At 41.2% G+C, this 17,436-nt stretch overlaps 1 pseudogene across 1 annotated transcript in view; it reads left to right on the top strand.

Annotated features, from left to right (window-relative positions):
* LOC147885774 (signal peptidase complex subunit 2-like) overlaps nt 1-16,453 on the top strand; it is a 31,162-nt pseudogene extending 14,709 nt beyond the window's left edge. The window contains exon 5 of the transcript XR_015543449.1: nt 16,028-16,453. The product of XR_015543449.1 is annotated as a signal peptidase complex subunit 2-like (transcript). The remainder of the gene's footprint in view (nt 1-16,027) is intronic.
* The last annotated feature ends 983 nt before the right edge of the window (nt 16,454-17,436 follow it).

Raw genomic sequence — 17,436 nt, 5'->3', positions numbered from 1 at the left:
CTCTTTCAGTGAAAAGATCAATCATTCCGCATATCCGGTCGTGTAAGACCTCCAGGGCAGCGTGGGATATTTTGGAAAGCATGTATGCAGCACGGAATGATGCCAGGGTATCTTTTTTAAAAAGAGAGTTGAGCAATACACATATGGAGGAGGGTGACTCCATGTCAGCCCACCTCACTAAGCTACAGGATCTCAGAGAGCAGTTGTTAAATATAGATGAAATTATTCCTGATTCAGAGATGATTACAACCACTCTGAACTCTCTTCCTGAGTCTTATCTCAGCTTTCACACTTCGCTGAATTTATCATTGAGGGGGGGTGCAAATCCTCTTTCTTTTCATGAGCTGATAGGACTTCTGCTTCAGGAAGAGCAGACCAGGAAAAATTTGGCTTCACGTGCAGGTGAACAAGCCATGCTCTCAAAATTCAAATCAAAAACAAAGGGACAGGCAAAAACAGCAGCAAATCAGCCTTCCAGTGGGTCAGGACAGCCTTCACAAAAGGCTAAAAGTGATGCAAGCAAGCCCAAAAAGAAGGGTTTTTGTCACTACTGCAAAAAGCCAGGTCATCACATAGCAGAATGCAGGAAAAGGATAGCAAAGGAAAAGAAAAACAGCTCAGGAATGGCTGTTTCAGATTCAGCCCCTTGTGCATCTGACAGCGGGGATGCTGCAGCCAACTTTGTTGGTCAAGATTATGCCTTTTTATCTTGCATTTCTGATTCTAGGTTGGCTGTTCCAGATGCTCGGGATAGTACAGCTTCTTGCAGTGATGATACATATGCATTTTTGACTTGCAGTTTTGACTCTCCTTCAGATGCATCTGCTTTCAGTGTTGATGAAACACTGAACACATGGTATTTTGACAGCGGTGCATCCAAGCACATCACTTCGAGGAAGTGTCTCTTTACTTCCTTGCATCCACCTCCTGTTGGTAAGAAAGTCACTTGTGCCAACAACTCCTCATATTCAGTACACTGCAATTGATGGCTCAATTTTCAGACTTTCTGATGTCTTATATGTGCCTGGCATAACCAAAAATCTCCTTTCAGTGTCCACTCTTAACAGAGAAAGATTTCAGGTCATCTTTGAGGATGACAAATGTGCTGTCCGGGACAGGGAAGCTAACTATGCCTTAATGTTATCTGGTACTCTGCTGCGTGGGCTTTTTCAGCTTGATATTTTTCAGAAAAGAGCAGCTCATGCTTTGGCAATTTCTACCCCTACAGTTGCCATGCAAAATGCAGAATTATGGCATGCCAGATATGGCCACATGCATTACAACAGCCTAATGACACTTCAGAAATTTTCAATGGTTGATGCATTGCCACCTCTTGAGATACCTCCTCCACATGCCTGTGAAGGGTGCATTTTAGGTAAAATGCATAGATCTCCCTTCAAAAAGGATGGTTCAGTTAAAGCTGTTCGCAAATTACAGCTTATACACAGTGATGTCTGTGGTCCCATGAGGACTCCGTCATTGGGTGGTCATCTCTACTTTGTCACATTTATTGATGACTACTCCAATTTTACTTGGGTTTATGGGCTGAAAAAGAAATCTGAAGTGTTCACAGTGTTTAAACACTTTTCAGCCATGGTTGAAAATGAAACCGGGCTCAAGATACAGACATTACGCACGGATAGAGGTGGGGAATACCTATCTGCAGAATTTGATGCTTTCCTCAAACAAAAGGGTATTGTGCATCAGCTCACAGTCAGGCTGACCCCTCAGCAAAATGGCAAAGCTGAGAGGAAAAATAGAACCCTCATGGAGATGGACAGATGTATGCTGAAAAGCAAACACATGCCTCATAAATTCTGGTTAGAGGGTTTGATGTGTGCCAATTACATTTTGAACAGGGCTCCCACTAAGGCTTTAAAAACAAAAACTCCTTTTGAGGTCTGGAATGACAGGAAGCCTTCAGTAGATCACTTCCGAGTCTTTGGATGCCTTGCCTATGCACATGTGCCAGTTGAATTTAGGCACAAATTGTCAGATAAAGCCATCAAATGCATATTTGTTGGATATAGTGCAGAAAGCAAGGGGTATCGTCTCTACAATCCTGCTACACGCAAAATCATTGTAAGTAGAGATGTGATATTTTCTGAAAATTCAGCTCACACTCAAGCTGATTTTCAAATGCCTTCACCTTCAGAAGATGTCTTTCAAGGGTTGCTACCCATTGCTTTGGGTTCCCCTGCTGATTTTTCTGATCCAAATCAGAATTTACAGCAACCTTCAAATGCTTCAGTTCCGCCACGGGATGTCATGCCTCCTCCACAGGAAGTGGAACAAGTGGTACAGCAAGAAATTGCAGACATACATGCAGCAAAAACAGTCCCAAACTGGCTGTTACAGACTCTCCGGGAGAGTAAACTTGATGCTCCGTTACCTGGCAGGACTCGCAGTGCAGCAAGGCACATGGAAGGTGCTAATTCAGTGGAATCAGCATATGCAGGTACTCTCCTTGATGAAGATGAGCCTGCCACATTTGAAGAGGCACAAGGTAATGTGCATTGGATGAATGCCATGCACGATGAGTTGCAGTCCATTGCAAAAAATCAGACTTGGGATGTTGTGGACTTGCCACAGGGTAAACATGCTATTGGCACACGATGGGTATTTAAAGTCAAACGGAAGCCAGATGGCTCCATTGACAGATATAAAGCCAGGCTGGTTGCTAAAGGCTATGCTCAGAAAAAGGGCATAGATTATGAGGAGACTTTTGCTCCTACATCCCGGATGACTACCATCCGATCAGTAATTGCAATGGCTGCACATTTTGAGTGGAATGTTCATCAGTTGGACATCAAAACAGCCTTCTTAAATGGGGACTTTTTGAAGAGGTGTATGTCAAACCACCTCCGGGTTTTGGAATTACAGCAAATGCACTTCAAGTCTGCAAGCTTAATAAAGCTTTATATGGGCTGAAACAGGCCCCTCGTGCATGGTATGCCAAGATACATGCCTTTTTGACCAGCAAGGGGCTGCACAATAGTCCTACTGAGACCACCCTCTACATCAAGATGGATGGGGGGGAAATATTAGTCATCCTTCTTTATGTTGATGACTTACTGCTCACAGGGTCCAATGACGACAAAATTGCAGATTTCAAAACTGATTTGCAGACCCACTTTGATATGTCAGATTTGGGGCTGCTTCACTTTTATTTGGGGATCCAGTTCTCTCATGAGAGACGTGGCACTGTTATGTCTCAGTCCAAGTATGTTCAGAAACTTTTGGACAGATTTAACATGCAAGAGTGTAAGCCCATATCTACTCCTATGGAACCGGGGCTGAAACTCACAATGCATGATGCAGGAGAATCAGTTGATGCCACACTTTACAGTCAAGCTGTTGGATGCCTCATATATCTCTGCAATACTAGGCCTGATATTCAGTTTGCAGTATCTCAGGTGAGCAGGTACATGCACAGCCCCAAAACTATGCATTGGCAGGCAGTTAAGCGCATCTTCCGTTATTTGCAAGGCACCAAGTCTTTTGGCTTACTATTTCCCAGGGGGGGTGACTTGCAGATGCATGCCTACAGTGATTCAGATTGGGCTGGTGATTATGACACTAGGCAGTCCACTAGTGGCAATTGTTTCTTTTTGGGAAAATCTTGCATTTCATGGCTGAGCAAGAAACAATCTACAGTGGCTACCTCATCATGTGAAGCTGAGTACAGGGCAGCTTTCACAGCAACAGTTGAATGTGTCTGGCTGAGACGTTTATTTGCTGATCTTCATCTGTCTTTGGAGGGTCCTTTTCCAATTCTCACTGATAGTCAGAGTGCCATTGCAGTGGCAAAGAATCCAGTGTTTCATGCTCGCACGAAGCACATTGAGGTTCACTATCACTACGTCAGAGAGAAGTTGCATGCAGGAGAGATCAGTATGATCTTTGTGTCCACACATGACAACGTTGCAGATATTTTCACCAAAGCACTACCACGTGAGAAGTTCGAGGCATTTCGCAGTGCCCTGAACTTATATCCGTTTGGTGATTGATCAGCCTTGTACATGACATTGGCACTGCAGGGGGGTGTTGGAATTATAGATATAATTCAGCAGTGACCAATGCAATATAATAAGTTAGTTAGGGGCACTTTTCCCTCATTTAGAGGTTTTTCCCCCTAACTGCAGTTAGTTCACTAACTATGGTTAGTGACTACTAAGGTTTTGTCACTATGACAAAACCTTATCAACTCTACTTTGTGTTGTACTCTTTTACACTCTATTTTGCAACTACAGCTTCTAAGCTTTCGACTCTCTCACTCTCTCTAGCTCTCACTCTCTCCATTTCCTTCATTGATGACATGAATGGCTGTTTGAACAGCCTCTGCTCAAAAACCATGGGGTAAGGCAGCATGAGACAGCATTCTACGGACTCTATCTTGAATAGTCCGATTTGTTCGCTTTGCAACTCCATTCTGTGGAGGATTATAAGGGCTTGTGAGTTCCCTTTTTATCCCTTTCATGTCACAAAATTCTTGAAATATTTTGGAGACATATTCTCCTCCATTACTAGAGCGTAAGCATTTCAACTTCTTACCTGTCTGATTTTCAACCAAGGCAACAAACTTTTGAAATGCACCAAAAACTTCATCCTTCCTCTTGATGAAATAGACCCACACTTTCCTTGTGGCATCATCTATAAATGTAACAAAGTATTCATGACCACCCATAGACGACTGAGGCATTTGACATACATCACTATGTACCAAATCTAAGGGTGTCAATCTTTGTTGCAATGTCACTTTATGTGGTGACTGTGAATGCTTACAAAAAATGCAATGCGCACAATGCTTAAATTCTGAAAATTTCAGAGACGGTAAATAACCCAATTGAGATAGTAGTTGCATTCCTTTAACACTCATGTGTCCTAACCGGCCATGCCACAATGAAACCTTTGGCAGCTCAATTACGGCAACCACATGATTCTTTACATCAGAAACATTCAAAGTATACAAAGTATCACACTTGTACCCCTTTGCAATGACTCTGGCTCCCTTGGTTATCTTCCACCTACTATTACCAAACACAGTATAGTAGCCTTGATCATCCAATTGACCAGTACTAACCAAGTTCTTTTTCAGCTTTGGCACATGCCTAACATCATGAAGTATAAAATGTGTGCCATCAGAAAATGCAAGTTTCACATCTCCAATCCCTGCAATAGAGCATGCATAATTGTTTCCAAGATGCACAACACCATGTAAACCACCATTATATGAGCAAAACCACTCCCTGTGTGGTGTCACATGAAAGGAAGCACGTGAATTAATGATCCAAGTGGTCCTGTCACCGTCTTCTTCTGTGACCAAAGCATGTGCATCATGTGATGAAACAAACTAAATGTCATCCTCACTCTCATGAGTGACTGCATTTACCTCTTCATTCTTCACACCACTATTACTACTCTCTACTTGTTGCTTGCCTTTATCATATTTGGCATCCTGATTGTTGTTGTTGCTCTTTTTCTGCTTCCTTTTCAGCTTAAAGCAATCTTTCTTCATGTGCCCCTTTTTGCCAGAGTGAAAACATTCAATATCCTTCTTAGGACGTGACTTACTGCGGGATCTGTTCCTTTGGCTGTCATTGCCTCTATTCTGAGGTCTTCCTCTTGTGTTAAGAGAAGTGGAAGACTTACTTGAAGAATTGTTCTTCTTGTTCATCTCCTCCATGAGAAGTTGACTCTCAACATCTACATAAATAAGAGTAGGATTTGAATTGCTCAAAGCTGTTCTGAAAATATCCCAACTCTCAGGAAGAGTGCAAAGCAATTATGTTGCTTTAAACTCATCATCAATGTTGAATTTCTGATTTGCCAACTTCATGATGATAGAGTTGAACTCATTGAGGTGCACACTCATAATTGTGCCCTCCTTCATCCTAAGATCCATGAGCTTCTTGAGCCAATAAAACCTTGCTAGCTGCACTTTGTTGAGCATACAAATCTTCCAACCTTTTCCACATATCCCATGCAGTGTTCTCATTTTCAACATTAAATATAAGCACATCTGAAATAGTAAGCATGATTGTAGAACGTGCCAATTCATCTACACTTTCCCAATCATCATTTGATATATTTGCCGGCTTCACTCCCTTTTCCTTGATAGGACGGGCTTGATGCTTTTGAAGAAGCACATTATAGCACTGCTTTTGCCAAATGGCAAAATTGTGTGCTCCTTCCAACTTCTTGATGTTAAGAGGTGAACCACCTTCACTCCCACTTGAAGCCATATCTCAGCAAATAAAAACAGCAAAGGAAATTAAAAGAGCTTATAAAATCTGTCCTCTACTGAAGAGAACTTGCAGCCAATATATATTCCAACCTTGAATGCATAAACAGTACCAAAACTGTAATTAATTTCCTGCACCAATATGACTCCAAAACTGAGTGAAATATGCCTACAAAACTGAGTGTAACTCACTCAAAATTCTATCCCAACTTGTGACAGAGATAGAGGCATCCAAAACTCAGAGAAACTGTCCCAAAATGACAGTAAAAACAGTCATAAATCTGCAGCAAACAATATTCTTGTTTTTCTCAACGCAAAGGCATCCAAAATTGGCATCCAAGACACTATTCCAGTGTCACAAAAATTGCTGAGCACTTGTGCACCAAAAGCCCCAATTTCTGAGATGAAAAGTCAAACTTTGACCACCACAAATGTGCACAATCCAAGCATAAAGGAAATCAGTACCACTTTTGCAACAATGTCAATGCATCCAAGTGCTCCAAGCACTATTTCACAAATGCATAACCTTTGCCATCAAGCTCAAGGAATATTCTGAATTCTTTGAGATTCCCTCTTCCAATGTGTCCCAAACTGAAAATTTATTGCTTCAATGTGCAAGAGCAAGCCTTCCAGTGCATAAAATTGCAAAAGCCCCAAATTTCTGTGCCTTATCCACTGCCATGTGTCACTTTCTGACAGGCTGAACCCTAAAAGTGATGATAACTCAGCACCACGAAGGCGAAATTCAACCAAACTTGGCAGACAGTGTCCCTAAAAGTAGGCGACCACTTTTATGATGTCAAATCAGCGGTAGAATGTGCGAAATCCACAGATCTGCAACTTGCCCTGTGGCTGGAAACTGAAAATCAGCAAGAACTTCGCAACGGGCAGTCAAAATCCAACCAAACTTGGCAGGATTCATCTATAGGTGTAGGCGACCAGATTTAGTGCAAAAAACTGGAGGAAAAACCCCAAAATGACAGACGAAATTCAGCTCCTGTGTGGCTGAAAACTGTCACCCAGCATAAACAGCACCAGATCTGACCAAATGTGATCCAAATGAAGTCGCCCTGCTGTAGGAGGTGTAGCGATACCAAAAGCTCCAACTGGAAAGTGTCCTTGACCCCTTTCTTGCTGTATTGGCTTGCTACAGCCCAAAAAACCAGTCGAAACTGCTGAAAAAGAGCAAGTACACTGACGAGCATGAGAATAGAAGTGATTCCCGCGATGAAACTCCACGAAACAGTTGGGGGCAGCGAGGGAGAGTGGCTGGACTGCGTGGGCAGCAAGGACAAGTGGCTTCCCGTGATGGAAAGGTCACACAGTGCGAGGGGAGGCTAGGGAGCAAGCGGGTTGGGAGGCTTTGATACCAATTGATGGGAGCAAGGAGCGGAAGCAAGAGTCTAAGATGTGACTTCCCTTAACAAAGAGTAGATAAGGTGATGACGTGGCATTATAAGTACCACTTATACAAGGGATAGCACATTATGCCTTTATCCCCAACAGAGCCAGTTGTACAAATATTATTCTATTGCAGTAAAGACCTTCGGGGGGGGGGTCCAACCCTTATTTTTGGGCTCTAGTGTGGTGTTTTGTATTCTCTCTCTCTCCGAGACCCCTCTTTCTATTGCTGCGATCCACTTCTACTCCTCCCAGGCTGAGTTGCGATTCATTCCAGCATCATATCTTCGACTCTCTGACGCTACTAGTGCTCGGAAAGAGTGCAGCTGCAGCGATCCAATTCCCAGCCCTTCTGGAAGATCATGTTGCGATTAGGGTTTCCAGCCCTACCTGGTGCCCAGAGATGCTGCGATTTGACTACAAAGCACCCAGACCTACTGCGAATTGATTCCAAGGAGCCTAGCACTGCTGTTTGGTCTAAGGGTGACCAGCATCCTCTACAAGCTATTCTAGGGAGTAGAGCCATATTATGATTTGTAGAGATGCTGCGATTTGACTACAAAGCACCGAGACCTACTGCGAATTGATTCCAAGGAGCCTAGCACTGCTGCGATTTGGTCTAAGGGTGCCCAGCATCCTCTACAAGCTATTTTAGGGAGTAGAGCCATATTACGATTTGTTCCAGAAGTTGTTTTATGTGTTGCAAATTGCTCAGACGTGTTATAATAGCAGTGAGTTTATTGCTATAGTATTTTCAAGTATCTTAAGGTTTGGTTATAGTGGTATCAGAGCATATGATTTCCACTTTCCTTGGTAGCATCGGTCCAAGGCTAGCACGTAGTTGTGAATAAAGGTGAGGCACACTTGTTTTTGTATCAGTTCGAGTGTTGGAGGGTGAGGCGCACCGACAGTGACATGATTCTTGCTCGAGAAGGTGGGGCGGGGCGCTCCTGTTTGTGAACTAATACACACCCAAGGAGGTGGGACACTCCTGTTTGGAGGCTCGGCACTAGGGGTTGAGGTACATCTTTCAGGATTCACGAATTTGTCTCGGCCAGACGTCTGTTCTCTCTCTATCGCCCTATCTCTTGGGGCTATTTTCTTCTCTCCTCTGTGATCTATCAAGTGGGAAAGTTGTTCATCCTGTTGTCATCCTTGGTTATGTGCTTCCAATCTCTTGCTCAAAATTATCACAGTAAGAAGCACTTGATTTTCACGAAAAGCATGTGCTTCTCTTAAAAAAAGTACCCGCTTTTCACAAAAAGCAACTGCTTTTTGTGCATACGCGCCTTCTTTTCTCCAAAGTGGCATAAAAGAAGCAAAAAGTAGTAGTTGCTATTTTGTTTTTCTCATCATGGACGTGGCCTCTCAGCGCTCATAAGTACAAGCGCCTAAGCAAGATTGCGAGATGAAGGGGAGAAGGTCCCAGGATGAGGATTCCTATAGAGAAGTAATGGCTGAATTGGCAAAAGCAAGAGAGAACCACTTCTTAGTTGAAGCTTGTCCTTGGAGAAAGTGGCTTCAGAGATGTTATGAGACATCTAAAGATAAGTATTTCTTTCATGTTTATTAAGCTTGCCTTATTCTGATTTAAAGATCTAACCCTTGTATCTTATTACGAGGAAAGAACTGTGTTGTTTACTTGATTGTTTCAGGAATCAAAAGCCAAGCACACAAGATTGCTTATACATACATATGTGGTTTTAAAGTATTCCTTGATGGAACAAGCTAGTTATTCCGAGTTATATTTCATTTTTGGAGGATTTCAAGTTATTGTATACGAGTGATTTAGTCTCTATTATGGAACCAGTTTTCTATGGCTTGTGGTCAAGGCTATGGACTATTTGTTTGGTCTCATCAAACTTTTGTATACATATTACCAGGATAAAAGAATCTCATAGTTATTACACCTAGTTTATGGTTTTGAGCAGCTTATGCCAAAGAGGAAAAGTGTCAGAGACTACTTGTATATCTTTTATGAATTGAAGAATTAGATTCATGACAAATTCAAGATCATACCCTATTTGAGAGTAGTATGGTCAAAGTTGGCAAGTTCATAGTCATGCGCCTGATTTTATGATCTTCAATTAGAGAATTGAGTTATGATAACTAGTCATGATCACCAGTTATGTTCTTATGGATGATGAGATGATTATCCGATCCTTTATGGCGGATTTCCATGTGGTCATTATTGACCAAGTATTTCAGTTTCAAGTTATATTATCTCAGTTCTAGAGGAGTTTCAGTTATGATATTCAGTTTGTTGTTTTCTTGTTATGGAGCATGACATGCTCGAGTACCAGCCCTCAATATGGCGGTATTTTATGGACATTATTGACCCAGTATTTTCTTCCCGATTTTATCATATAATAGTTTCAATTGGGATTTGTTTTATACAAGAACTCTTATGGTTTCTCATGGCTTATTAGGTCCAAAATGACACAATTTTACAGTTCATTTGTAAGTTATATATCCTTTTGGAAAGTTTAAGAATCTTCCAAGTTTATCTGACCAACATGGTAAGTGTTTGGTAGGAAGATATTTTATGTATAAGGAAGCACCAGATCAATGAACAAAATTGCAAATATTCTCCAATGCACAGTTCTTAACTTCCAAGTTGAGCTTTACAATACTAGGAAGAGTATCGGTATGGAGTTTATGACTTCATTCAAAAAGATTTGAGTGGATTCTTAAAGAAAGAGGATATGGAAAGATTCCAAGAAACATTTTTATTAAGGCTAAGTATCTCTTTTATGTTAATCAGTGTCACAAAAGAAACGTTTCTAGATTTTTACAGGCGTTTCGTCTAGAAACGCCTAAAAATACTATATTTTATAGAAGTTATATATACTTCATAAATAATTGTCTTCAGATTCTCTCTCTCTCTCTCTCTCAAAAGAGCTCTCAGATATCCATATTGTGCACACAATGCACACACATATTACACGGTTAAAAGAGTAAAAAGATGCGTCACGCAGCCTATAGATTGAGGTTTACAAAGACATAGATCTTCCAGTTTACAAATTACTATCAACTAATTAGTTGCAAGTGCATATGGCGCTAGCATATGCCATGGCCCATAGTTCAAACAATAAACTTTTAACTTTATAATTCAAATTTCAGAATCAAATTTCAAGATTCAAGATTCAAGATTCAAGATTCAAAATATAACAAAATGTATTATGTATTACAGTTTACATCATATATGTAACATGCCATAATGATATACTGGTAACTGTATGGTGTAAACTGTATACATAATCAAAGCCCGTCGCCTGCAAGCCAGCTGCTAACAACTACAGTGTACACAGTATACTCTAGAGTAGAGGGTAGAGTAGAGAGTAGAGAGTAGAGAGTAGAGTAGAGTAGAGTAGAGTAGAGTAGAGTAGAGTAGAGTAGAGTAGGGTAGGGTAGGGTAGGGTAGGGTAGGGTAGACCGTAGAGGAAAGTAGAGGAAAGTAGAGGGTAGACCGTAGAGACTAGAGTAGAGGGTAGAGTAGAGTAGAGGGTAGAGTAGAGAGTAGAGGGTAGAGTAGAAGGTAGAGTAGATGGTAGGCACTAGGAGCAAGGCAAGCAATGGAGTGGCGCTTGAGAGGAGCGAAAAAACGAAAACGGCGGCCAAATTCAGAAAGGCGGATTTTTTGATAGCCAGACGTTTTGCCCTAACTGCCCGCTTCGGACGTTCCTAATAAACGTTTCGTCTAGAAACGTTTCTTCGCGTTTCGGTGCCCTGAAACGCGTTTTTTGGTGACACTGATGTTGATAAAGTTTGCCTTATGAATATCTAACCCGTGTAGGAGAAAAGTGGACTGTTTTCTTGAATTTGTTTCGGGAAGACACCTCTCATGAATGAGAAGTTTATGAGAGTGATATGTCCAAATATTGGCCATGTGATTTATTGCTTCCTTTTTATTCAGATTTAAAGCTAGAGTTGCAGCCAAAGAAGCTGAGGGCCCTTAGAATAAGTAATCCTTTTAGAACTATCTCCAGTCCTTGTGAAAGTCGAAGAACCAGTCAACTCCAAGTGAAATGGGCATGGATTTGTCAAGAATAAGTACCAGATGGGAAACTTCTCTGAGTGTATCTAGAGCTTTTGGAGAAGGAATCTATCCTCGTGACTCTTGTGAATTGAACTGCACTTCAAGAGGGGATTCTTGTGTTTTCTTAGATCTTAGACTTTCTCAATCTACCATAGGATTAGAGGTTGATATATACAATAAACGTGAACAACCTGAATATAGTGGTTTACACATTATAAAAATGCCTCACATTGACTCAAACATTTCTGATTTGGCAAAATATGGAGTCATTTCTTCCCAATTCCCTAGATTTTCTCGCCTTTGTACAACTAAGGAGTCTTTTATCACTCAATGTAGTAATTTGATCACGTTACTATTATACAAGAGGTATAATCCAAGGAAAATAATGAAAAAAGTTCGCACATTCTTAGATATGAAGTCTTTTATCTATGGTGTTTCGGCCTTAGGTTTGTTTAGAATGATTGAACATAAGCTGAACAAAAAGCAGGGAGCTGAATAGCCCGTTTTCTTTTAGTTTCAAAAGAGAGTTTGTTTGAGTATACTTGTGCTTTCTAAGTTAGAAATGTATTTTTGCCTCTTTGTAGAAATGAGACATAAGTGTAAAGGGCCATTTAGCTTTTTATGTTTTAAATAAGAGAGAGAGAGACAGAGAGAGACAGAGAGAGAGAGAGTTTCTAGTTTTTTGGAAGTTTTTGTTTCTTGACTTGCTTGTTTATTTTTGCTTAAGTCACCTGCTTCGTTTCTTCTTTATTTCTTGTTTTCATTCTCTTTTGTTTATTTGACGTATTTTTAGTAAGCACTGGGTTTGCCCAAGAGACTCCGCGGGTCTTTAGAAACCCAGTATAGCTGCTTATGCTTGGGCACTGATGACGACATAAGTGTTGCTTTGCTTGCTAAGTATGTCTTCCTTTTGTTTTTCATAAAAGTTTTTGTTTACCTGTTTTTTCTTCTCTTTCATTTTCTCTTTTATTTTCTTTGTAGATTTTTGATCTTTAGAACAACAAAAATTCTAAATTTGTATGATTGGACTTATTCTAGTCTTACAAAGGTATATATATAATGTTACTTCTTAGAAACATATATGTCAAGAGCTTTGTCATTCCAAGGAATTTGGACCAAGAATACTGATATGATCGAGAATGGCACCAGATCAAAAGGACTCAAGTGGGTTGATCGTAGAGCAAGAGGATTATTCTATAGCAGTGGCAAGGAAAATGCGTGGATGGAATAATCAATCCCGGAATCAGAAAGAAGAGCCTATGGTTGCCAAGTGCTCTTAAAGAGCAGGAAATGACAAGAAAAAGAAGGGCCTATGGCTGACCAGTGCTCTTAAAGAATAAGAAACACCAATAAAAAGAAGGGCCTATGGCTACCCAGTGCTCTTAAAGAGCAGGAAATGCCAAAGAAAAGCAAGAATCTCCATGCGGAAAGTAAGTGTTTTAGATGCAGAAAGAGGGGGGTGTGGCTACCTAGTGCCCTAGAAGGCCAATCGGCCAAAAGAAACACAGAATGCTACAAGAGTGATCTAAGTCAATGATAAGAAGTTACTAGATTTCAAGATCCACATTAGATGGAAGAGATGGAGGAGACCCTCCAACAAGAACAGACTATGTACCTCACAAATAAGAAAAGCACCCAGAGGCAAGTTTATCTACGGGTATCTTGCCAAGTACCAGAACTATTAGGCAATTGATGCCAAGAGAGGAGGTATCCCCAAGTTTTACAGCTATATCAAGAAGCTTTTTAGTTGAGGACAATTGATCAGAAGCCAAGGGCATGTCACCAATTGGTATTTCTCCCAAGAAATAAAGAAGAGTCTTTGTTAGATTGACTGTGGCCAAAGAAAACTGACTTTGGTTCACTAGAATAGGTTTTACCACTTTTGCTTTGCATTGTAAAAGAGAACTGTGGGGACTCCCACAAGGGACTAGGATTAGTCCAAGAACTAGAAATGCATGCATTTCGCTAACCTTTAATGGATTAAAGTGTTGGAATTTGTTTGTGCCATGCATAAAGGACCCAAGATTGCAGAGAAAATTGTAAAAAGCAGGTCCCACACGGCTCTAAAAGTAATGACAAGGGGGCCCTCCTGCGCCTCATTAAAAGGAGGGCCCACAAGATTAAAGGGTGCCTAAAAGCTCCAGATCACTAGATTTAGAAGGAAAAAGACTAAAGGCTTGGCTTTTTGTAAAGGTAGCTTTTAGAAAGGAGGCCATAGCTTTTAGCTAGGCCTAGTCTATAGAAGAAAGGCCCCTGGCCTCCCAGATTGATTCAAGATTGTACTTAGACTTATGCTCTTTCATGAGCTAGTTGTACAAAGATTATTCTATTGCAATAAAGACCTTCGGGGGGGTCGAGCCCTTATTTTTGGGCTCTAGTGTGGTGTCTTGTATTCTTTCTCTCTCCCAGATCCCTCTTCTATTGCTGCGATTCACTTCTACTCCTCCGAGGCTGAGTTGCGATTCATTCCAGCATCATATCTTCGACTCTCTGACGCATACAAGTGCCCATATTGTGACTTGTTCCAGAAGCTGTTTTGTGTGTTGCAAACTGCTTGAAAGTGTTATAATAGCAGTGATTTTATTGCTAAAGTATTTTCAAGTATCTTAAGGTTTGGTTACAATGTCTATCTGCATCACAGTTACGCTGAAACGTGTTTCAGAGCCCAGCCAGGCCTGAAACGCCGTTTCAGAGAAGCCCCATTTCCTGAAACGCGTTTCAGGGTCTGAAACGTTTCAGCCAGTCTGAAACGCGTTGCAGAGCCCTGAAACGTGCTGTTTCAGACAACACAGGCTGCTAGGTCTCCAAAATCACGTGAAATCCGCCGCCAGCCCCGTTTTTTGTCTTTTTGCTTTCGATTTTGGCCTCCTTCCACTCCTTCAGCCTCATACTCTCTCCATCCTCAAGGTTTTCCAGCCGTCCTTCAGCCCCATTCACTCCTTTCCTCTCCTTTCTCTCCTGCAGCCTGCTTCAGCCCTCCAAGAAATCCCGAAACGTTTTCGTTTCTGTTCCCCGTTTCCCCGTTTCCGTTTCCCCTAACTATGATCTGCATTGATGTCTAATTTACTGTAAGGGCTATGGATGTCCTGATCTAGTAAGAGGGGACTCCACAATCACTCCACTTTGGATGTGAGAGTTCTTAGAGCTAATCCTACTGTGTGTCAGGCGCCTCTGCTCTTGTAGTCCATCTTAATCATGTATTTTTTGGTGCAATGCATTCTTGATGTTGCATTGACATTATGTGCACAGAGCCATACTTTTATTATCTTATTCAACACGTTTGTCTCTATTTTGTCTGATATCTTGAGACTGACAAAAGTGAAGGTTTAGTTAGGGCAATTGTTGGTGGAGAGTGGACATTTCTGCATGCATGCAGCAGATGATTGACAGGTGTCTGCAGCTACCATTTGGGGGGCTGATAGTAATGGAGTTAATGGTTTCCAACCTTTTGGTTACAAACTGCATTTTTTGTTATGCTTTGATATGGTGAGTTTGGGCATGTTCTAGTATATGCTTGGGAGTGGTATGCATCCTATGAAGGTGGCTTTTCAAATTGTTGCGACATATTTTAGAATATGTTTGTTTTAAACAGTTTGGAGATTTGTTATAAGATTAATTTTGTAAGTTTTTTTGAATCCATATTTTTCATGAAGAGTGCTTTTCGAAGGTTTTATGAATAATAGTGTGTGCGTTATGCCACAACGTCTTGTGTCAGTATTATATGCAATTCTGCAGTATGGCTGTTCATGCCATGTACTGTAGATAACTGTATGTGCGTTACACCACAAGCATCTTGTGTCGGTATTATATGCAATTCTGCAATATATGGCTGTTCATGCCTTTTCAATGTTTGTTGACTCAATAGTGGAAATGGCCCCTCTTGAGCCTACTTCCTTGTCCTTACAGCAAGATTATTTTTTAAACAGCTTTAAATGTCAATAGTTTTGATATCCAGCTTTATGGTGGGTAAGGGTTTTTTTGGATTAATGTGCTACAGTTTCTTGTGTCACAGGATGTAGGATTGCCTTTCTTTTTGCAATGATCGTCTCTCTCTCTCTCTCTCTCTCTCACACACACACACACACACACACACACACACACACACACACACACACATGCAGGCACGCATGTGTGCCCGCCTGCCTTGGTTATTTTACAGACCATCGAATCGTTGGATGTGGTCATAAACTGAGTGCATTTTTTCGATGTGAATGTGGGAAGAAATTGGTGATCATAATAAAGGATCCTGTTGCTTATCTGTTGGAACACATGTTGAAGTTGAAGTAAGGGAATGCTGATTGGCTTGTCAATCCACTAATTTGTTTTTTTTCTTTTTTGGATAGGTTTACAAAGGATGGTTATCTTGTAGAAAAAGCCTTCCGTGAGGATGTGGAGTCATTACTAGAAAGCTACACAGAGGAGTCTCGTAAGGCAAAGTAGCCATTGTGAGGTCATCACTGCAACAGAAATGTATTTATGCATTTACATTTGAGAAATGACCTTTTCACAGCGAGTTTTTACAGCAGTTGAGTCATACAGGATACTTATTATTTGCATCGTAAAGAGAAAAGGGATATTTCTTGGTCCTGCCTTCAGTTTTGGACGTGGACAGGCCAATGGGTAGTGAGCAAAAGCAGACTAATAGAACCTGGATTTCCAACATTGTGAAGGGGTCTTTTGAGTTCGTTTCACCTGTTGTTTTAACACTTGAAATTTTTAGAAAGCAAGCTTAATATTCTATGTGCGATTAAATTCTATTTTGATTGCTTTATTATGTTAGTTTTTCCATGTTACGATCTATCCTTATGACGATTGTTTTCACATTATCCTCTCTTAATCTTAATAGATTTACTGAAGCCAGGATTTGAATTGGGGGCTATATATTTTTCAAGAGATTCTCTTCCTTAATAAAAATGATTTTTTTGCTGCAAGGTCAGTGATTTTAAACAAGGTGCTTACATGTTGTAGTTAGCGAGTTATCTAGCGGTATTATATTTTAATCTTGGAGATATCTTAGTCTTGGGGGTGGTTACTTACCCTTAATAGTCTAATGGATCAAGGCAACTGTGAATCCTGGGATGGCCTGCGCTTTGTAGTCAATACTACTAAATACCATATTTCTTTGAATTGATCTGCAACAGAGAATTTTTGCTTGAGACGGTCTATCTTTGATTTCTAGCCTGTTGACAAAGGAAGCACATCTTCATGTTTTGTCAGGTGATAGTGCAGTCCTACACATACCTGGGGGCAATATTCACAGGGCCAATTTTCAGGACGACCCAGCATGACTCATGCAAGGGCAGGGTGCCTTGGCCCAACCAGAGAGGCAAGGCTTCCAAGCACATTTCTAGGATCCATCGACGAAGGGCTAGCATGATTAAACATATTTGCTAGGATGGGTGGAGTCAAGATCTCCTACCCATGTGCAAAGTATTCCGTCCTCAACCCCTCATGATCCATGGCTTTCCGGTTGTGGAGCCAGTGTAGCGCAGCCCGCACGTTCTGTGCAATGAACAAAGTGGACGTGGTGGGCCTAGCTGGGCAAGGACAAATCTAGCGGTGCTTGTACTGGACATTGTACAGTGAATTCGCATGTGTGTGCCAGACCCTTGGACCAATGATGGGGATGGGTAACTTACCCTCGAAAAGGAGCCCCCATGCAATGATGGGATCTTCCCCTCGAAAAGATTTGATCACCTCATCCATCCGATGTGAGAGGAAAGCTCGTCTCTTCCAGCGAATCATGCAGCGT

Source organism: Dipteris shenzhenensis, chromosome 25 (assembly GCF_047967505.1).
Source record: "Dipteris shenzhenensis isolate YYH24624 ecotype China chromosome 25, Dip_SZ_1.0, whole genome shotgun sequence".
NCBI lineage: Eukaryota > Viridiplantae > Streptophyta > Polypodiopsida > Gleicheniales > Dipteridaceae > Dipteris > Dipteris shenzhenensis.
This window is presented reverse-complemented; position numbering and strand designations above follow the sequence as displayed.